This window comes from Bombina bombina, chromosome 6, assembly GCF_027579735.1.
Source record: "Bombina bombina isolate aBomBom1 chromosome 6, aBomBom1.pri, whole genome shotgun sequence".
Classification (NCBI taxonomy): Eukaryota; Metazoa; Chordata; class Amphibia; order Anura; family Bombinatoridae; genus Bombina; species Bombina bombina.
The window spans coordinates 260,781,382-260,805,444 of NC_069504.1; the positions used below are offsets into that span (position 1 = coordinate 260,781,382).

Here is a 24,063-nt window from a genome sequence, read left to right on the forward strand (position 1 = left end):
TACCACCAATAAAGCCCCCCACTGAGCCTATGGACATTGGGTTTGTGAAAGGACCGCTTACAGCACAGGAGAAACTAAGACGCCGCAGTCAAAATCTCTGCATGTATTGTGCAGCAGAGGACCATGGGGTTAAGGACTGTCCTGCGCTTCAGCGACAGAGCCGTGGTAAGACAATGTCACATACTGAATGTTTAGGTAGTTATACCTCTGCTACAACCTACCATAAATTCCCACTTCTTTTACAGTGGGACCAATGTCGCCTCAACGCCAGTGGAATCATTGATTCAGGAGCAACTGCAAACTATATTGATGTACAATATACTAAGGATAATAAAATACCTTTGGTGAAAAAGCAGACTCCTGTGTATTTGCGAGTTATTGATGGTAATAATATGGCCTCAGGCCCCGTAATGTATGAAACTGTACCTTTACTTGTAGTGACACAAGACCATCATAGGGAATTTCAAACTTTTGATGTCATTTCATCCCCCATTGTACCCATCATTCTAGGGTTAAACTGGCTATCACTACACAACCCCTGTATAGTCTGGTCACCATTCTCCATTTGTTTTAACTCTCACTACTGTAAGACAACTTGTTTCCCACCACTCATACTGCATACTATAGAGAAACCTTTAGAATTAGACATACCTCAAGAATATGCTGACTTCAATGACGTTTTTAGTAAAAAAGAGTCAGAAAAACTTCCTCCACATAGGAAGTATGACTGTCCTATTGAGCTCCTCCCAGGATCAGATATCCCTTATGGACACATCTTTCCATTGTCAAAACCTGAACTAGACCACTTGAAAACATACCTTGATGATAACCTAAGGAAAGGCTTTATCCGTCCTTCTACATCCCCAGCAGGTGCGGGGATGTTCTTTGTAAAAAACAAAGACGGATCTTTACGCCCAATAATCGATTATAGACAACTAAATAAAAGGACAGTAAAGAATCGTTATCCTCTCCCACTGATTCCGGAGCTTATTGAGAGACTACAGGGAGCTAAATTCTTTACCAAGCTTGACCTTAGAGGAGCCTATAATTTAATTCGAGTAAGATCTGGAGACGAATGGCTGACGGCGTTCCGCACCCGTTACGGGTTGTTTGAATACACCGTCATGCCATTCGGACTCTGTAATGCTCCCGCGACATTCCAGTATTTGATAAATGATATCTTTAAGGATATCCTGGATGTCTATCTTGTTATTTACTTGGATGACATATTAATCTATTCCAAGACCCTACCTGAACATATATCACATGTCAGACAAGTCCTTAGCAGATTGAGAAGCAACTCCTTATATGCCAAGGCTGAGAAGTGCATCTTCAACTCCAATAGCATAACTTTCCTTGGTTATTGCATCAGTGCTTCGGGCATTAGCATGGAGGATAACAAGATAGATGCTGTTAAGAATTGGCCTACCCCTGAATGTAAAAAAGACATTCAAAGATTCATGGGGTTCGCCAATTTCTACCGGAAATTCATCAAAAATTTTGCCTCCTTATCAAGACCATTAACAAACCTCACTAAAGCAAATGTTCCATTTCGTTGGACCCCAGATAGTCAAAAGACTTTTGAATTGTTTAAAGCACAGTTTACCTCTGCACCTATTCTTAGTATACCAGATCCTGAACTACAATATATATTAGAGGTCGATGCCTCGGATTATGCTGTGGGCGCCATTCTATCACAGAGACTCTCTCTCAAGAAACCGTTACATCCAGTTGCCTTCTACTCTCGTATCATGACTCCATCTGAAATACATTACCCCATTGGGGATAAAGAGCTGTTGGCAATCAAGGTCTCCCTTGAACATTGGCGACACTTGTTGGAAGGTACCATTCTGCCTATCATTATTTTCACGGATCACCGAAACCTTCAATTCCTCCAATCCACCAAGACTCTCACCGCACGACAAGTAAGGTGGAATTTATATTTTTCCAGGTTCAATTTTCTTATCACATACAGACCCTCCTCACGGAATGGCAAGGCTGATGCCTTATCAAGACAATACAAGAAACCACCAAACCTACTTAGTAAGGATACTGTCATTCCAACAGAAAAGTTCATTGCCTTTTCATTTGATTCCACATCATTCCTTAAGGAAGAACAAGAGAAAGATATTACTAAACCACTAACTGTTATGCAACGGGGCTCAGATGGTTTACATTATCATCAAGACAAGTTATATATTCCCCCATCCACCAGGCAGTTGGTTTTACACGCTATACATGATGCACCTCTAGCAGGGCATACGGGCCTTCGTAAAACACAAGATTTAGCTAATAGATCTTTCTGGTGGCCAACAATGCATAAGGATATCTCAGATTATATCTCTTCCTGTGGAGTTTGTACCTTATCTAAAAGAAGCAAACGGCCTCACTATGGATTACTTATGCCAGTAGCAACACCAAGTAGACCTTGGGAAGAAATCGCCTTGGATTATATAGTGGATTTACCACGCTCAGGAACTGATACCACAATCCTTGTTGTGGTAGACTTGTTCAGTAAGATGTGTCATTTTATACCATATCGGAAGTTACCCACTGCTGCAGAAACCTTACAATTACTGCTCACTCATGTTTTTAAACATCATGGATTACCTAAGACTATTCTAACAGATCGGGGAACCCAATTCACAAGTAAGTTTTGGCTGGAATTCTGCAAGGCTTTTCAAATAGAGAAAAGATTGTCTACAGCTTACCACCCTCAGACAAATGGGCAGACCGAGAGATGCAACCAATGGTTGGAGCAGTTTCTCAGAGGATTCTGTTGTGATCAGCAACATAAATGGTCATCTTTTCTTCCTTACGCAGAGTTTACTTATAACAACACAGTACACTCTACTACCAAGCTCACTCCGTTTTTTGTTAATTATGGATTCCATCCCACTTTCCATCTTCTACCTGACATCTACTCTTCATCTCCATCTGTCACACAGACTACTAATGACATTGCAACTAATTTCTCATCTGTCCGCTCTGCTATTGATGATGCTAAGCGAATACACAAGCTACATTATGACAAGAGGAGAACTCCTGCACCAAAGTATTCCGTTGGGGATCTAGTTTGGCTCTCCACGAAACATCTGAAGTTAACCACTCCTTCTAAGAAATTGTCGGTCCTCTACGTTGGGCCGTATCCAATAGATCGCATCATAAATGAGAACGCTATGAGATTAAGGTTACCACCTACAATACGTGTACACCCTACCTTCCATGTTTCCTTACTGAAACCGTATCGAGCCCTTAGATCACCTCCTGACCAAGTATCACTTACTCCAGTAACTGTGGACCCTGATACAGAATACGAGGTCCAAGACATATTGGACTCCAGACAGATGAGAGGTACTCTTCAATACCTTGTCAGGTGGAAGGGGTATTCTCCTGACGAAGATTCCTGGGAACCCGCAGCTAACATTTCTGCTCCCCGGTTGATCTCTAGGTTCCATCAGCGGAATCCTGATCGCCCGCATCCATGAGCCGCGGAGCTGCTCCTTGAGGGGGGTGTCATGTCATGTCCCTTTAAATATGGGAGTGTCTATCCTGCTTCAGCCCTATATAACTCCTTATCACACTCTCCTAGTTGCTTAGTATTGGAGTCTTATGCTATAGGACTGCTACAGCCAAGCCTATCTTCTCTGCAAACTGTGTCTGCCTCTTTTGCCTGTCAGTTCCGGATTTCACAGAGCTGTGACGTCACACGCCATCCTGCTTCACACAGCAGCAACACACAGTTCAGCTGCACTGTCTCCCAGACTGCCAGGACTTGCAAGCTCCTAATTCCTGCGGACCCTCTAATAATTTCTCAAGTAAGACCTGCTCTTAACATTCACTCTCCTGTGACTCAAATCATATATGAGCATACCAGACTCTTGTTTATCATATATATTTGCAATTGCTAAATCTATCTGAGCCAACTTTAACTAGCTATCTTAAAATACTCACTAAAGTTAGTTACTTATTATTTAGCTTTTTGCCTGATCTCTTTTTATTGCCTGTACTACTGAAATTCCAAACTAGTTTGTAATTATATTTTTCTATGTATCCATACTGGGGTTTCTATGTGTTACACTGCTGCAATTGTTTAGTGTTTACTCACAGGTGGCAGCTGTAGTGTAATCACCATTAACCCCTGCTAATAACTGAACTATGATGTCTGGGACTATCTTTTACTCTGATAGTAATTAATGATAAATCCCAGTATTCTTTGAACAACACACATAGTATTTTAAGTTTATTTCTTTTAACTCAGCAGTTGAGGTTCTTAAAAATAAATTCCTTGCCTTACAGGATACGGCAAGACTTAAATCCTGACACCCAGCGTCAGCCCACACTGAATACACATAAGTGAAACATACTGATAAGTAATCAATATAAATGGGAATTCCAAGTACACCATTTCCATAATATAGTGCATACTGATTACCCCTCCCCAGATAGGGAATAATGTCAGCCTGTTCTGATGTATCAAGTCTCCCCAGAAACAAATGACTGAACATACCTCAATGCTGCTTGTAGCATGACACGGTTCTCCCCACTGAAGATATTTCTTTAAACTACCTTCAACTGCTCTGTGGAAACCAGCAGGATCTTAGATAATGTTTGCTAAGATCATCATCATCAGGGCAGAAAAATAAGATGTCTCCACTCCTCTTAGGAATAAGAGACTGACGATTTCTCCCTGAGAAAAATAGTACTCACTGGCACCATTTTAAAATAAAAAACTTCTTGATTGAAGAATCTAAACTAACACCTCACTTTACCTCTTCCTATCACTAACACAGGCAAAGAGAATGACTGGAGTGGGAGGGAAGGAAGAAGCTATATATACAGCTCTGCTGTGGTGCTTTTTGCCACTTCCTGCTGACCAGGAGGCGTAATCCCATAAGTAAGGATGAAATCCGTGGACTCGTCATATCTTGTAAAAGAAAGATGGCTTTGCTAAAGGTCAGTCTCTCCTAGAGGTTTTAGACACCCTTGTCCCACCGGTGCATCCAGCCAACAAACCCTTGAGGTTACCATTGCAAGGTGTCTACAAAATAGGTGGAATTGGCACAGTGCCTGTTGGTAAAGTTGAAACTGGGATCCTAAAACCTGGGATGACTCTTTCCTTTGCACCCTCAAACTTCACTGCAGAAGTTAAATCCATACAGATCCACCATGAGCCAGTGCAGACTGCTTTCCCAGGATATAATATAGGGTTTAACGTGAAGAACATTGCTGTGAAAAGTCTAAAACACGGTAATGTCGCTGGGAATTCTACGAGTGACGCATCTACTGATGTGTCAAACTTTATTGCTCAGGTGATCATTCTGAACCACCCAGGATTTATTAAGGCTAGCTACTCGCCAATTAAGGATAATCCGGCTATGCTAAAATCTGGAGATGCAGCAATAATAAAACTTAGTCCTATAAAACCTGTGTAGAACGATTCTGCGACTACCAACCTTTAGGAAGATTTGCTGCCAGGGACTTGAAGCAAACTGTTGCTGTCGGTGTCATCAAATCTGTGTAACTAAAACTTGGAAGTGCGGCTAGAAGACAGCAAGTACAAAAACCTGTACTTGTGACAGACTTGTAAAGAGATGCAAAAAGAATCCCACACTTTCTTTTTATTTATTTTGATTTACAATATTTTAATTTTGCTTTTATTAATGCTTTAATATTCCAGAAGGAGACTAAGTATACAAGTGAACATGGAACTGAATTTCAGTTGAGTGCTTTTAATTTAACTTGACAGGATTCTAGTGAATGAAACACAAATGTGTATAACTGAGAATATTGTATTTTCATTGAAGAAAATAAACTCTGAATTTGAAGGGGGGGGGGGGGACTTCCACCCCTCTCACAATTAATATTGTTTTATATACACACACACACACGATGTATTTATAGGTATATAATCTATACACTTTGGTTAATGAAAGCAAATGAAGGGTTGAATGGTTTCCTTTGGGTCCGAGACTCCTCCTCTGTCACAGAGCCTCACCCACTTAAGGTGGAATAGTCCTATTTCTACTGAGGGGAGCTAAATAACCCCAGAGCAAGCCACACAGAAATGTAAGCACCAGTGCGGGGTTATCACACAGCAGGACCACTGACAGCTTTGAATTTAGTGTATTGTAGAAAGTGTTACTGCCCATTACTAAAGGCTCTCACTATCCCTCTAACCAGACTGTGCTCCTCACACCAGCAGTGTTTACTGAAGAGTTTCTGTTCTCTGCCCAGAGGGAACTTAGTTCCTGCACCATTTTTGTAGGAGGAACTCTGTTCCCATGCGTTCCCGCTCAACTTGACCCCTGAGCTCACATTAGCATGCAATCAATATTTAGTGCTCCAATTGTAATCTGGCCCATTGTAATTACAAGACATTTCTGTTGTGTTGCTATAGAGTAACATATCAGCCAAGTTTTAACATTTTTTTATATATTTTTTTTTAAACAAACTCACATCCTTTTTACTGCAATAATGTTTTAGTGGCCAAACTTTACCCTCCATTTGCATAATTTGGAGGAGCCAGACTAAACTTTAGTCCACAGACAAGGTTAGTCACTGTCAAAGTTAGTATAAAGTATATTTTGCAGTTATCTGATAAAGCCAATTAGGGAGATATGTAGCAGAGTTAGCCTTGAAAAGTCAGCAGGGTGCATTTTAAGTTTTGACATGCTTAATTTTCAGAACTAAATTACATACAAAGTGGGCAAAATAAATAATGAAAGTATAATGCATTACACACAACATTTTATTTGAAAATCTCAAGTTGTTTATTGTCCTTTAAAATTAACATGGAATGAAAAGCTGGATTCCCCCCCCCCTCCTCCTCCTCTTCCCATTGGAAATAATAGTTGAATGAATATTCATTTAAAGGGAACTAGTTAAACAGTCTAGTCAAAATTAAACTTTCATGATACAGCAAATTTGTTTTGTTCCCTTAGTATTCTTTTTTAAAAGCATAACCTAGATTGTCTCTAACTGATTTTTTAAACCATTGAAGGAGGTCTCATATCTCAGTGCATTTTGACAGTTTTTCACAGTTAGACAAAGCTAGTTCATGTGCGCCATATAGATAACATTATGCTCACTCCCGTGGAGTTATTTAGGAGTCCGTACTGACTAGCTAAACTGCAGGTCTGTCAAAAACACTGAGCTATGGGGCAGTCTGCAAAGGCTTATATGCAAGGTAATCACAGCGGTAATAAGTGTATTAATAACAGTGTTGGTTATGCAAAACTGGGGAATAATAAAGGAATTATCTATCTTTAAACATAATATAAACTTTTAAGTATGCTGTCCCTTTAAAAAATATTCAGACTATTGAAAAAAGGACAGCTGTTTCTAGAAGACAAACATAAGTAGATAAGGAAAGACAGGATGGCACAAAGAAAGGGAAAGACACCGAAGGATATAGAGAGAGAAAAGGAAGAAAAGCTGCAAGAGGCAAAAGATGCAGAAACAGAGTTGGGGTAAAGAGAAGGAAGGGTAAAAAGATCTTGGGAAATATAGGAATAGGGAGTAAAATAGAGACACAGATAGAGAGGGAGACACTAATGAGCAGAGATACGAAGAAACAAAGCCAGAGAGAAATATACATGGAAGGACAGTTACAAGAGAGGGAAAGAGAAACACAATAGGAAAAGACAGAGAGAGGGTTCCAGGCTCCAAGTACTTAAAGGGCAGCCAGATAACCACTTCATTGAAGTGACAGGATAACAGATATGAAGGCAAGATAAATGTTCCCAGACAGGCACACAGTTCTGAATAAAAGTTCTTGTTCTGGCTGCTGGTAAGATTAGGAAGAAGGTTGCAGGCTGCTGTGACAGCCTGGCAGCTGCTTTTCCTTTCAATCAGTATGCTCCATCACTGTAACCCTTCCTGAATGAAATCTAGTCAGGTAGATGTAACAATCTGAGTGTAAAAACAATCTTCATAAAACAACTTGTTTTGTCGACAAAAAAATTATGTTTACAAAACAAGTTAAAAAAATATTAAAAGTGCATGGCCTCTCTGGGCTTCCGTACACTCTACAAAATAATATACATATAAAAAAGGAAAGAAAAAAAACTTACAAAAAAAAATAAAGATTTGTCTGGATTTTCAGAGGTTAATTTGCAATAGAAATTGGTACCTTAATATTAATTATTGAAGCCTCAAACAAAACCAGGGCTAAAAACAAAGCCAAAAGGGGCGGGAATTGGTTTTATGTTGAATCTGGTTGGGCTCTAACAGAAAACAGCTGAAGCAGAAGAAATGAGTTGCATTACAATGTGTTAGAACTACTGTAATGTAAATGGAGTGATTAATCTAAGCTCCAGTTAACCTAACTAGTGACAAAGAGATCTGACAGCCCTTATTACACAAATTCCCACCAGCACAACATGGGTGTAAGACTTTTTTAAGCAGTTAACCATGAAACCACAAGTAGCCACCAAGACTGAAAATTGGTTATAGCTGGCATTAAGCTCACAAAATATGGTAGAGAGAGATAGAGAGATAGAGAGATAGAGAGATAGAGAGATAGAACGCCAGAGGGTCCTGCACACCTCTAATGTAATACAAAGAAATCCAAGAAGGAAGACGTCAGCACCCACAGTTCATCAAAGTGTTTCCTTTATTTTACAGTGACATAGAAGACAAAGCAGCAACATTTCGGATCCATCTGATCCTTAGTCATGCTCAGATGGATCCGAAACGTTGCTGCTTTGTCTTCTATGTCACTGTAAAATAAAGGAAACACTTAGATGTACTGTGGGTGCTGACATCTTCCTTCTTGTGTGTGTGTGTGTGTGTGTGTGTGTGTGTGTGTGTGTGTGTGTGTGTGTGTGTGTGTGTGTGATGTGGTGTGTGGTAGGGTGTGGTGTGTGATATTATATATATATATCTCATTTAAGAAAAATTAGGTTTAGGTTTATTTGTGTATTTGAATTAGCCGATTTTGTGTTTTGAAGCCAAAACCTAATAAAATGGGTTGAGCTTGTAGGTATAATCATATTTTATTACCTTATCACATTGTGTACATGCTTATTTATCTTATATAAGTCCATAAACCAATCACCAATACTTGGAGGGAGCAATGGAAAATTAACATTTTATTTACCTTATCCCTTTTATACCCCTCTGAGAGTGTAATTTCTTCTGCTGGCTGTGTTTACACAGCTTATTTATAGCTTGGCCCAAAGGGCAAAAACTTTCAGAATAGGTGGGGATACCACAGGCTAACTGAACTATTTCAAATGTCAATATAAGGGTGAAGGAAATACTTGTAAACAATTTAATACAATACAACAGGTAAAATTGATCATTGGGAACAAATTTAAGGGGATAATTTTTTTGAGTAAACTGTCCCTTTAAAGAATAAACCAGCTTAAAACTAATTTCTAAGTTAAAGGGACATGAAAGAGCAAAAGGAAATGCTCTAAAATAAGAGAGCATTTTTTATTGTACTGTTGCTTGCATATAACTGTTTTTACTCCTGCATAGGGTTAAAGTCAGCTCCAGAGCAGCTGAACACATCTATAAAAAAAAAAAAAAAAAAAAAAGCAATGACAAAAGCCAAAATGTGTGTATCCATCAATCATCAGCTAGTTCTTAGTTGCGCACTACCACTGCAAGGGATATGTGCATATGCTTTTGAAAAAAAGTATACCAAGAGCACAAAGTAAATTAGACGAGAAACAAATAGAATGTGTGGATCTTTTCCAGATAAGCCCCGCCACTAATGCAAACAGTGCACGCGCCAAAAGTTAAGCCCCGCCACTTTTGCCAGCTCCAATGTAATGCACGCACGCACGCAACAGTGACGTATTACAATTTGCAATAAAAACAATGAACTTTCTTACGCTTTCGACTGTCGTTCATGACAAGGAGACGGCAATACTTTTTTTGCAAACACACGGAGTGATCCATCTGCAACGTTTATGCAACAATGGGCACCAAATGACACTTTCCACTGTTTCTGACAGGTGGAGGTGTAATGCACGACAGTGTCGTCAAGAAATCGCTCTTAGAAAGGGAACTTGGCTGGAACGGTCTAGGATGGAGTTCAGGACAGTAATTCTATTTATTTATTGCTGGTCTAAAAATCTGACAAGTATGAAATTCTGCTCTGAGGAATTATCTATTGGCCACACGACCGCTGTTGACTGGAAGAACTTTCTTCGCGAAATTTGTGCCTGGCGTCTTTTGCAGAATCCAACTATTGTCGGTGGGCCAGGTCTACACGTCGAGATCGATGAAACGCTAATATCTCGCCGTAAAAACAACGCAGGGCGAGTCCTTCCCCAGCAGTGGATTTTCGGAGGGATCTGCAGGGAGAGTAAAGAAGTGTTCATGTATGCAGTTCCAGATCGAACTGCGGACACTCTGATGCACACAATACAGGCCTGCATAGCTCCCGGCTCAATCATCATTTCCGATATGTGGCCATCATACAAAGGAATTGAAACGATTCTTTCAATGAATTATACTCATCAAACGGTTAATCATAGTGAAAACTTTGTGGATCCAACGACTGGAGCTCACACACAAACCATTGAATCTTTCTGGCACGTCTACAAGATGCAGAATAAGCGCCAATGCGGCACACACAGGTCTTTAGTGGACAGCTACTTGTGCAAGTTCGTTTGGAGGCAAAGGTACCGAAATACGGACCTTTTCATGCGAATTATCAATGACCTGTCCCAATTTCACCCTCTTAAATAAAAAATAAAGACCTGTCCCAATTTCAACCTCTTAAATAAAAAACAAGTTTCAATGCAAAATAAAAGTACAAAGTTTCAATGCACCGATAAAAAATAAAAGTACAAAGTTTCAATGCAGCGTCTTCAATAAAAAATAAAACTACATAAACTACAATACAAAATAACAATATAAGTTACAGTTTAGTACAAGTTTAATTTAATTTCACAAGTACAAGTTTCATTTCACACTGTTCCTGTTCAATAAACAATAAATGTACAAGTTTCAGATCTTTTTTTTTTTTCATATTTGTTGCGGCGGGGCTTAACTTTTTGGCGGGGCTTATCTGGAAAAGATCCGAATGTGTAATATTAAGACACTTTGTTCCTATCTGAATCGCAAAGTTTAAAGTTTTACTTTCATTTTCTCTTAAGAAGGGGTAGGTTCTATTCCAGTTAAAAAAAAAAAAAAAAAAAAAAAAAAACTTTTCAACAAAATTACTGACAAACATCAAATTATAGATATGAGTGCAATGTTTTTATTCAAAATAAAACCCCACTCCATCTCCTCCCATGCCACAGTCGTACCACTCCACAGCACAGAACCTCTGATCTGTGAAATCATAACAACATCATGCCATCTTGGTGAGGTAGAACTAAATAAATAAATCACTGTCAACAACCAGTTTCATTAGTTTTAGAAACATCACAAATATAATCTGTGATCATTTTCAGAAATTGTTGCAATGATAAACCTCAAAGAAAAAAAGAAACATGATGCAACATAGTTTCAATATTAGGTAGTGACCCAGCTGGTCAAATGATTACTCGCACTGAGAATCAAGGATATTTATTGTAACATATGTATATAAAAAACAATATAAAACACTTAAATTCCTTCTCAGTGTCACATTTTAAACCACACACGAGTATTAGTGATAAAAAAAAAAAAAAGAATCTTTTATGCAACTTTCTAATTTAGTCCTTTTTATCATTATTTCTTCGTTCTCTTGCCATCTTTATTTGAAAAAGGCATCTAAGCAGCCAGCAAATTTTTGGTTCAGGACTCTGGACAGCACTTGTTTATTGGTGGGTGAATTTATCCACCAATCAGGAAGAACCCAGGTTGTTCACCACAAATGAAAATTTAATAATAGGAGTAAAATTAGAAATGTGCTTTAAAGTGCATGCTCTATCTGAATCAAGAAAGAAAAAATTTGGGTTCAGTGTCCCTTTAAACCTGTCACTGGGAAGGGCAATCATAACTGACTTACCAACTCCAACACGGAGAAGCAGCGTTCTTGAGTTTTATATTTACGTCAATAACACTTGTGCACTGGTTTAACCCCTTGCACCATATGGACATAGGGTACTACATCACACAGTACTTTGCCCACCATATTGTGTTGATGTAGTACCTACGCACAGCACAGAAGCACATTTTGCAATCCTCACTGTAAGCTTAGACAGCAGGAGCCGCAACCAGAGAGCAGAAGGCATCTGCCTTCATAGGGTAAGGGAACACATCGTTTGGGAGGGAAATCCCTATACTACAGCAAAAATTAACCTTATGAGCTGTTTAACCCCTTCGTTGTGAGGAATTTCAGAAAGTGTGGTATGCAGCTGCAATTAGCATGTCAAAGGTTTCTGAACAAAGAGGATCCCAGAGAAGCTTTTATAATAATTTGCCTTACGACTGCAGTAGTTATGTGTAAATATTTTCAGTGAGAAACTCAGTCTGTGAAAAAGTTACTTTTTTTTTTGTTATATAATCATTTTTGGTGGCCAAATAGGGGCATGAAATATATAAAAATGGGCCTAGACCAATACCTTGGGTTATCTGTACATAGTTTTCATAGGTAAAAAAACAAAAAAACAAAGGCTCCATTTCTGGGTTTTTTTTTTTTAAAAAATGAAAAATAATGCTAAAATTCTCAGGTACTTTTGGGCAAGTAGCGAAGAGGTTAAAGCGTGCCACCAAGATAAACTTTTCAAGGATTGTTTATTTTGTTTTTAACATACATGTTAGTTAATTTCCTTAAATAAGTGTCCCTGCATTGATCAGAATTTAAAAGGGATATGAAACCCAAATTTTTTCTTTCATGATGCAATTTTAAGCAACTTTCTTATTTACTTCTATTAGCATTTTTATTTGTTTTTTTGTTGTTTTTTTTTTGTTTTGTTTTTTAAAAAGCAGGAATATAAGCTTAGGAGACAGAACATTTTTGGATCAGCACCCTGGTAGCATTTGCTAATTAGTGGCTACATTTACTTTGTTACTGTGTTGCTATTCTCTTTCCTTTGAGGTTAATCACTAATGCAATTTTTGGAGATTAGAACGGATTATTTGTACTTGGAAGTTTCTAACTATCTGTTAGCAGGCCATACAAGTTAACGGCTGCACTCACAATTCAAGTCAATGGGATTGTCTCTACAACTTACAGATCATGCGTAATCAGTGGTACACTTGACAGACCTCAGCCCAGATATATAAGATAATTAGTTAATTCACAACACCAAAGTTAGCATAAAATTAGTAGTGTTCAAGAATAAAAAAAAAATATCAAATAAAAAAAAAAAAGATTACAACTCAATGCCTAAACAGCTTGAGAAAGCAAATTTGGCCAACACTATACCATGCAACAATTATTTTACAGTTTTATGCCCCTTTAAAAAATATATATGTTGAAGTAAATTTGAAATGGTAAAGTCTAAAAATCTGCTGGTCTTTTGATCACTGGTCTCACTCACTAGGTCACACGCTAAGAAACTTACTTGAAACGGTGTACAAGAAGAGTAGACCATATATTCCATAAAACATTTATTGATGGGTAATTGCAACTCAGATTACAAATTAAAATTAATTAGGAGCATAGAAAGAAGTTTTCATGATTAGATTCACTGTGGTGATTGCCTGAATGCATTCACATAATATGAAATAACGCAATCTTTACTAAATCCTAAAACATTTCATTCACACACACACACCATAGCCTTGTACCTAACATCCTAGAAACAAATTACCATTATATTTGTAAAATAGTACGATTCTGTATCTAAAATAAAACATTACATTATAACAAGAACTTATTTCCAGTGAGAAAAGGCAGATTAACAACTTCCCAGAACGCATAATATATATATATATATATATATATATATATATATATATATATATATATATATATATATATATATATATATATATATCTTTATGTGTGTTAAAAGATGTGCAAAATAATTAAATTCTTAAGAAATTCTGCAAACATACTATTAAATTACAAGCTTTAAAAAAAAAAAAAATTGCATAGAAAAAGGTTAAACTTTTAAGGTACACAGGCACATTTCAATGTTAAATAAGATGCACTTTTGCAATACACTTCCATCAGCAAAAATGCTTCTAGTAAAAATGATTACTGGTCTTCAGCAGCATATGCACATATGTTGTGAAAGCCGTGCACCAGTATTCAACACCATGCCCGCTCAGAGCACCGGCGGTAGTGTATATTGTGTCAGTAAAGACTTAATTTGTGTCATAGAAGCCACTGCTGGCTCTCTGAATAGGCATGGCATTTGAATGGTGGTGCACAGGCCATGTGTGTTTGCCTCTGAAAACCAGTAATAATTTTTTACAGAAGCATTTTTGCTAATAGAAGTATATTAAAGGGACAGTATACACAAATGCTCATATAAACTGCATGTAATAGACACTACTATAAAGAAGAATATGCACAGATACTGATATAAAAATCCAGTATAAAACCGTTTAAAAACCTACTTAGAAGCTCCCAGTTTAGATCCGTTGAAAAGGATAGCTGGAACACCAACTGTAGAAGCAAAAATAGCAGACACTCCCCCCTCCTCCTGCATATGAAAAGACCCTTTACACAAAAAGGAGCAAGCTGGAGGAGGTATACCTCAGTATACTTCTAAAACTTTGGTTAGGAGTCCTAAAATCAGAGCAATGTTATTTAAAAATAAGCAAAACTATACATTTAAAAAACAAACAAAAAAAAACCTGTATGGGATATATAAATGGATCATTTACAAAACATTTATGCAAAGAAACCATGTATAATGTCCCTTTAAACATTTAAATGCACATTTCAAATTTTGATCTACCCCCTTAAAAAGGAAAATAAATATCATATGATAAGCTTTTCTAAAGGATTGTGACCAACAGTGCAATTCATTTGATGCAATAGTGCAAATGTGGTTAACCCCTGCTGGTACTAATTTGTTACATTGGAACAAATATCAGATGTAAACAAATTAGTAAAAAATTGAAATCACAATCATGTATGCAATCATGTGATTTCAATGATGGGATTGGGTCAGGGGGTAGTGCCTATGACGCTAGGCACACCCTCTAGTCCGCGATCCCAGTTAGGAAGCCGTAGCTGCTTTTAGTACAGCAGAATGGCTAGGACTCTAGACCCTTTGCTCTACAAAGGTTTAGACAAGTGCTGTCAAAGTTCTTTTGGGATAACACCATATAACTTCCACACTAGCTACTATTAAAATGTTGTATATGAAAAATAAATTGAGAAACCAATATCAACAAGCACACAGTTTATTGACACGCTCTATATCTCTGCATTTTACATCACCGTGACAACTTCCATTGCACTGTGGGTGGGTAACTAAGCCTATGAAGATCACACAAATTATTCTTCTGGCAAGAAGATGTAGTCACACAGCAAAGGAAACTGTATAATATATACAGCTAAAAAGTGATAGAAAGACTTAAAATTTGGTGGAGCAACATTTTGCGATACATTATGTAAGAAGATACATTTAGAGAACAGATTTAAACTTAGAAATCCTGGATTCTAAAAAACAGCACAATGTGAACCTTTTGACTTTTATTTGTTCAAATCCCTTATTTTTATTTATAGTCATTTGTCCCTTATTTATTTTCACTGGGTGGCTCCTAACTTTCAAACAGTGAAGAAATAAACTATTTTATGTGCCGGAAAAGGACACTAAAGTCAAAATTAAACTTTCACGATTCACATAGAGCATGCAGTTTTAAGAGACTTTCTAATTTACTTCTAATATCAAAATTGTGCATATATTTATATACTAACACTTTGAGACATTGAGCATATGCACAAGTTGACAGGGTAAGCGTATGCTAGTCTGATTGGCTGATGGCTGTTACATGATACAGGGTGCTGGCAAATGGGGGGGGGGGGATAAAATTTGTCTGAACAAAAACAAAAGAACTACTGCTTATTTGAAATTGTTATTATGTTGTCTTTTTATTATGCACTTCTACTGTATTTAGTGGTGCTTTAAGATTATATATGGAGACTTATGTAGATGAATGCAAAACGATAGAAACTGGAGCTATCATTTTAGGTGCCTTCCTGCGTTCTAAACTATACTATATATTTTTTTGTGCACCAGTAATTTGAAGATAGCCTGGCTAAGGACATGAACCTGCAGATCTACCTGCCTCAGGCACACCAGCGTCTACAGAATCCAGCCTGGCTTTATCTTGTCTAATGATACATTCAGCAAGTTTCTGCACTTTCTGCCCAAAGCATATCTGAATGAGTGGGTGGTAGTTTAAATGCCAAATTCCTCTAGCTTTAAAACAGAGTAAAGTGATTTTCAGTTGTCAGGGATTATTATAAGTTATGCTGGATTTAAAGGAACACTAAACCCATTTTTTTTCTTTCAGGATTCAGATAGAACATTCTATTTTAAGCAACTTTCTAATTTACTCCTATTATAAATGTTTCTTTGTTATCTTGCTATCTTTATTTGTAAAAAAGGCATCTAAGCTAACTTGTTTATTGGTGAGTGCCTTTAGCCACCAATCAGCATGAACAACCCAGGTTGTGAACCCAAAATGGGCCGGCTTCTAAACTTACATTCTTGCTTTTCAAATACAGATAGCAAAATAACAAAGAAAAAACGAATAGGAGTAAATTAGAAAGTTGCTTACAATTGTATGCCATTTGAATCATGAAAGAAAAAAATTGGGTTCAGTGTCCCTTTAATGCAGATGATTATTTTAAGAGAACAATTATATGTACTATAGAATCACCTTTTTAAGAATGTTCAATGCAACATGGCTAACCCAACTTTAGTTACTCAATGTAAAATATCATTGTAAAGTGTTAAAATGTAATCACATAAAGGATAACCATAAAGATAGTCAAAATACACATAAGAGTTCAGAAACTAAAAAAAATGTTTAAAATATGGGACATCACAACCCAATAAGTTCGTTATAACAATAAACGCCAGGCTGCTACAGTACACAACAGCATTAAAGGGACATAAAAGTAAAAAAAAAAAAAATTCACTTGTGATTCAGACAGAGAATGCAATGTTAAACAACTCTCCAATTTGCTTATGACATTAAATGTACTTCATTCTCTTGGTATCCTTTGTTAAAAGAGCAGCAATGCACTACTGGGAGATCAACACATCTGGTGAACCAATAACATGAGGCATATAAGTGCAGTCACCAATCAGCAGCCATCTCCAAATAGTGCATTGCTACTCCCAAACCTACCTAGGTATGCTTTTCAACAATGAGTACCTAGTGAAGGAAGCAACGTAAATTGGAAAGTTGTTTGAAATTGCATGCTCTGTCTGAATCTTGAAAGAAAATAATTTGGGTTTCATGGCCCTTTAAGTGTATTTGAACAAATCTGAAAATGACCAGGAAATATACAACAGATTAGAGCTTCTTGGGAAAGTAAAGCTATTAAAAAAAGGAAAATAGTGTTTATATTCAAAATACTATAGAGCAGAGCTCAACAAACCCAGGGACCTGATGAGCCACTGGCTTCTAACTTTTTGGGTTATTCTCCTTATATCTATATACAAGTACCACTGTCTGGCTCCTAAATGTTTTTTAACTGGCACCTATATTTTAAACAGATTTGGCGACTCCTGCTATAGAAGTACAGAAAGTTAAACAAATATCCTTTGCTGAAAGGTTTATTCATGCAAGCTCAGGAGCAGCAAAGACACACACCGATTGTCATTGGCTCACCCAACCAGTTGTGCTATTTGATAATAGAAGTAAACTGGAATGTTTAAAATTGTATATTCTACCTAAATCGTGAAATCATTTTTTTGGGTTTGATGTCCCTTTAAAGGGACACTGAACCTAAATTTTTCCTTTCATGATTCGGATAGAGCATGAAATTTTAAGCAACTTTCTAATTTACTCCCATTATCAATTTTTATTTGTTCTCTTGTTATCTTTATTTAAAAAGCAGGAATGTGATGCATAGGAGCCGGACCATTTTTGGATGAGAACCTGGGTTATGCTTGCTTAATGGTGGGTAGATGTAAGCCTCCAATAAGCAAGCGCTATCCATGGTGCTTAATCTAAAATGGTCTGGCTGCTAACATTTACATTCCTGCTTTTAAAATAAAGATAGCAAGAGAACAAAGAAAAATGGATTATAGTAGTAAATTAGAAAGTTGCTTAAAGGGACAGTCTAGTCAAAATTAAACTTTCATTATTCAGATAGGACTTTTAATTTTAATCAACTTTCCAATTTACTTTTATCATCAAATTTGCTTTTTTCTCTTGGTATTCTTAGTTTAAACTAAACCTAGGTAGACTCATATGCTAATTTCTAAGCCTTTGAGGGCTGCCCTCTTATCACATGCTTTTTAAATCTCTTTTCAACACAAAGAGACAGAAAGTACACGTGGGCCATATAGATAACACTGTGTTCAGGCACAGGGGGTTATTTAAGATCTAGCACAAAACAATGCTAAATTTAAGACAATAGGTAATAAACAGTCAGTCATGTGGTCAGGGGGCTGGAAGAAGGTTCCTAGATACAAGGTAATCACAGAGGTAAAAAGTATATTAATATAACTGTGTTGGTTATGCAAAACTGGGGAATGGGTAATAAAGGGATTATCTATCTTTTAAAACAATAACAATTCTATGGTAGACTGTCCCTTTAAAATGGCATGCTATATCTGAATCATGAAAGAAAAAATTAGGGTTCAGTGTCCCTTTAAGCATGTTTATATTTCTGCATAAAAAAAGGTTAGATTCAATCAGCAGTTTTTTTTTTTTTTAAAGATACACTGAACCCAATTTTTTCTTTTGTGATTCAGATAGAGCATGCAATTTTAATCAACTTTCTAATTTACTCCTTTTATCAATTTTTCTTTGTTCTCTTGTTATCTTTATTTGAAAAAGGCATCCAAGCTATTTTTTGGTTTAGGACACTGGACAGCCTTGGTTTATTGGTGGGTGAATTTATCCACCAATCACCAAGAACAACCCCGGTTGTTCACCAAAAATAGGCCGGCATCTAAACTTACATTCTTACTTTTCAAATAAAGATACCAAGAGAATGAAGAAAATGTAATACTAGTAAATTAGGAAGTTGCTTAAAATGATATGCTCTGAATCACGAATAAAAAAATTTGGGTTCAGTGTCCCTTTGAATACATTTTGAAACAGTAGCTTTTAAATAGAAAAAGCATTAAAAAAAACAATATAAAATAATTGAATTGGGTATTTTGATGTACTGGGGAACATATTGGATACAGCAGAAAAATAGGTACTTATGTCACTTTTCAGCTCATCTCTGACTTAATTTAGATTATTAACAACAGACCTGGAAACCACATATTTATCTATATATTTAACCAGTTACTAAACAAAACAAGAAAAAACAAACCAACAACAAAAAATAAATATTAAAAAAAATATTTTCAATATGTAGGGAATAGAAGTACAAGAGAAAAACCATATTTCCCTTAAACAAAATATGTTATTGAGTAGTAGATAAAGAAGTAATCATCTGAAAAAGAATGTTTACCTCAAGATGGGTCAAATTCAGGGGACCACTACTCCTAGATCATGCTACACACAGATGCTATTTACAGAATCAAGCAGAAATAGCCAGGAAAAAATGGACAGAATATCATTAAGACTATATGCAGGATAGAATATTTTAGATATGATAATAGGCAATGGTTTACTAGCAGTACAGAAAAAAAGTAACCTCCATTTAAATTTACATACAAGGGGAAAAAGTCGGAATTCTTGCTCACCCAATGCGATATCGATAGATATAGATATACACACACATACATCTCCTAAACATGATTGACTGCTACTATACATATCTCACATAGACATTTCTTGGGGCTGGCTCTCAGATATTGACTAAATTTGCAAAGTCCCGAAATTGTGCAGGCAAGCTATGATTTACTATTACAGAGTGAAAAAGTAACTAACACAATTAATTTGCATACAGGAAGAAGAATGAAATATTACTCACGCAATGTAATTATTTATTTATATTGTTAAACTAGTACAGGTCTATTGGATGTTTCCAGTCCTGTATATGTGTGCATTTCATAAGCAATGCATGGCTGGCTCCTATACATTCCTTGGGGCTACTATGCATAGACATGTGCAATATGATTTTTTTAATCTAGTTGTTTCTTGGTTTCTTTGTTTTGTTTTTTGTGGTGGGGTTGTCTGGCTCTCAGATATTGACTAAAGTTCCAAAGGACCAAAATAGTGACGAAAGCACAGAGGATTCTGTGTAGTTCTCCAGGATGTTAAGAAGAATCATACTATTTATCTGTCAAAACAGACATGCACTGTGATAAACAAATTAAACTGAAATAAACTTCCTAAGAAACTTAAATATAACCATGCTAATTTAAATGTTCAATTGGATGATTAAATATGCTTACATGTTTAAGTTAGCATGGCATTAGTTAAAGGGACAGTCTTACTCCAGAATTGTTATTGTTTAAAAAAAAGATAGATAATCCCTTTATTACCGTTCCCCAGTTTTGAATAACTAATACTGCTATATTAATGTACTTTTTACCTCTGATTACCTGGTATCTAATCCTCTGCAAATTGCCCCCTTATTTTAGTTCTTTTGACAATACTTGTATTTTAGCCAATCAGTGTACTCTCATAAGTAACTCCATGGGCGTGAACACCATGTTATCTGTATGGCACACATGAACTAACGCCTTCTAGCTATCAAAAACTGTCAAATGCATTGAGATAAAAAGAGACGTTCAAGGGCTTAGGAATTAACATGAGCCTACCTATGTTTAGCTTTCAATTACAAATACCAAGAGAACAACGCAAATTTGATGATAAATGTGAATTGGAATGTTGTTTAAAATTGCATACCCTATCTGAATCATAAAAGTTTAATTTTGACTAGACTGTCCCTTTTACTTGTAAAAAAAAAAAACTGGCATGTTTACACTACAGTATGAAACTAGCTATATAATAGAAGACAGTCAAATATAAACACCCACATAAAAGTAGTATAAAGAGCCGACAAATCAGTTAAAGGGATAGTAAAATCCAAATTAAACTTTCATGATTCAGATAGGGCATGTAATATTAAACAACTCTCTAATTTACTTTTATCATAAAAATTTGCTTTGTTCTCTTGTTAATCTTAGCTGAAAGCTAAACCTAGGTAGGCTCATATGCTAATTTCTAAGCCCTTGAAGGCCACCTCTATTCTGAATGCATTTGACAGTGTTTCACAGCTAGAGGGTGTTCGTTCATGTGTTTCATATAGATAACACTGTGGTCACGTACATGAAGTTATTTAAGAGTCAGCACTAATTGCCTGAAATGTAAGTCTGTCAATAGATCTAAGATAAGGGAGGCAGTCAGCAGAAACTTAGATACAAGGTAATCACAGAGGTAACAAGTATATTTCTATAACAGTATATGTTATGCAAAACTGGGGAACGGTAAATAAAAAGGGATTATCTATCTTTTTAAGCAATAACTTTTTTTGTGTTTACTATCCATTTAAAAATGTAGGAGCCAGTAAGAATATTGAGTAGCCAGACAGTGAGTATTTGAATATAGATATGGGAGAATAACTCAAAGTTAGGAGCCAGTGGCTCCCTGGGTTTGTCGACCTGAGGCTTAAACTATCAGTATACAGACCATATTTCATAGTAAATTGCAGGAAACAAAGCATTTTTTTTATTTATTTATTTTATCAACAGTGACTAACAAAACAGCACTTTCAGTTAAAACAACAAATGTTCACAAACACAAAAAGTATATAGTATTTTCGCAGATTTTACCACTGTGACATAAGACGTATTGACAAAAGTGGCTTAATTGCCCATGAAAACTTCTTTAGAGCTTTACAGAACAGGTCATACCAAAATAATGTACAGTCTCATGCATGTATACAAGGCAGGAGAGTTTAACTCATTTTGACTACAATCTGCATCCAACGACTTTCGAGTAAACTTTAAAAAAAAAAATGAGTACTTGTATCAATAATACAAGATAATGTTTACCACATAATTTACAAGGAAACAAACCGGTTTCAACCCAATCACTGCAAGAAGTTTCACAAACACAGTAAAATTATTTATGGTCTTTCCTAGCACAACTGTTTCTAAATTGCTTAACGTAAAAACAATTGGTTCCTAGTGATTTATTAAACCGTGACCCTAAAACTGCCCTGGTAGCCAGAGATAGATGTAGTATGTGTTTAACTCTGAGTTGCAGCTCAAGCAACTGAGGCAAACCGCTGTGCCAGACACTGGAGAGGAGGGAAACTCCAAACAAAATGTAACAAGTGATGCGCATGAGACCACACACTCGGGGACGGGATGGTTCAAGTTAGTCCCGGGGTGCTTGCGGATAGAGCGCCCCGATTCCCTCCCCATAGGCCCCAGACAAATCACACTGGACACAAACTTCTTAACCAGCAGTCCCTCCAAATACCTTAGTTACTTAGGCTCTGCATGGGGGTCCCGCTCGATCCCTGGTTAAGCACGGTACCCCCTGGTTCCAGGCAGTCAATTAGACCGAGACGGGTCTCTTCTCTCTTGGTATACGCTTCTTTCTTCTTCCGCCCCCCACTCTCCGCCGCTACCACTTCCGGGTCACACGGAGCACCGAGGTACACGGGAACTCGTGCGCGTGCACATGAGAAACAGAAATGTATTGCACGTAGAAGGAAGCGATGGCGATGTGTGCACGCGCGACCAGGCACCGCCTCGAGAGCATGACGTCAGCTGCTTGCTTTGAGGGAAAGAACGGACGCTTTTTTTTTTTTAACTCCTTTAGTGTAGCTAAGACCACCAAGATGGTTTGTTTAACTCATTATTTACTGGGAAGAGCTGAGTACGTTGTTATGGTACGCGCTGCACGCCTAACTTAGCAGCCAATCAGGAACGTGCACTAATAATAAATCACAAATGTCAATCCATAACTTTTTACAACGATTTATTTCACGGTGCGCTGTGATGCATTCTGTTTGTAAATCTGGTTAGCACAAAAAGCGCAGTCTCATAAATAAATGCACTATTAGACACACTGGTCCTTTCTTTTGGTTTATATTTGATTCCTAATGGATGTTCTTTGTAATTAACCTATTTTCTTATTGTCCAGTATGTTTGAGAATTAAAAGACGTAGAAGCATTAAAAACGTAATGTTACCTCCACATAAACGTTATACATTTTTGGATAAAATCCGAGTTTAGCGTTCTAAATTATTTTCTTGGCCCTACAGCATTATTTTACTTTACTAATTGGTATGGGGTTTCAGATGGGGCTACCAACAATGCTGTAGTGTTTGTGTCTCCAGAAACAAAAAGGGGAGCCATATTTTGGGGTGTAAAGTCCCTGTTTTCCACATAGACATTCATTTGCCAGCCAGCTCTGCTCACCTACATGGATACATTGTATGAAAACCTCTACATATACATTTCTACATGTTTTTATATATTTGTAACTGTTTACTGTGTCATTACCTACTGTCCAAACTGCTGAGAAAATAATGTTCACACAGCACCAAGGCTGGGATACCAGGAGATTTCAGGTGGGCTGCAGCAGCTGAAGCTGGAAAGCTACAATTTAAAAGGGTGACTAATGGATGCAATTGGGCTTTAGAGTGCATATAACAACAACCTGGAACTCTTTAATACAAACTAATATAATTTAATTCTGAAACAAAATATTGGTGGAAGGAGTATCCCAATAATCCCCTTTGAGAAAAATGGTGTGTGTGCATTATTATTATTATTATTCTTTATTTATAAAGCGCCAACAATTTCTGCCCATGGGTACAAGGATAACAGTACAATGGAGAAACAATACGATAAAAGACAACATTTTACAGACAAATTCAGGGGGAATTGAGGGCCCTATTCCCGTTATACAGATTCAACAGAAAACAGGGCTGGTCTCCAAATTTTCCAGGGCTGCTTTTTATTCTCAGTCCGACCCTACACAGTACATACTTAAAGGAATAGTCTAGTCACATTTCAACTTTGTGCAATTTTATACAATTTTAAGCAACTTTCTAATTTACTCCTATTATCAAATTTTCTTTGTTCTCTCTTTTTTTTTTTT

At 36.9% G+C, this 24,063-nt stretch overlaps 1 protein-coding gene and 1 pseudogene across 1 annotated transcript in view; one reads left to right on the plus strand and one right to left on the minus strand.

Annotated features, from left to right (window-relative positions):
• The window catches only part of FRS2 (fibroblast growth factor receptor substrate 2), a gene marked incomplete in the record, with an annotated part of 308,264 nt that extends 285,495 nt beyond the window's left edge, over positions 1–22,769 (minus strand). Inside the window, 1 exon segment of the mRNA XM_053716808.1 lies at positions 22,432–22,769.
• Positions 4,387–5,524, plus strand: LOC128664387 (elongation factor 1-alpha-like; annotated as a pseudogene).
• Positions 22,770–24,063: the final 1,294 nt, after the last annotated feature.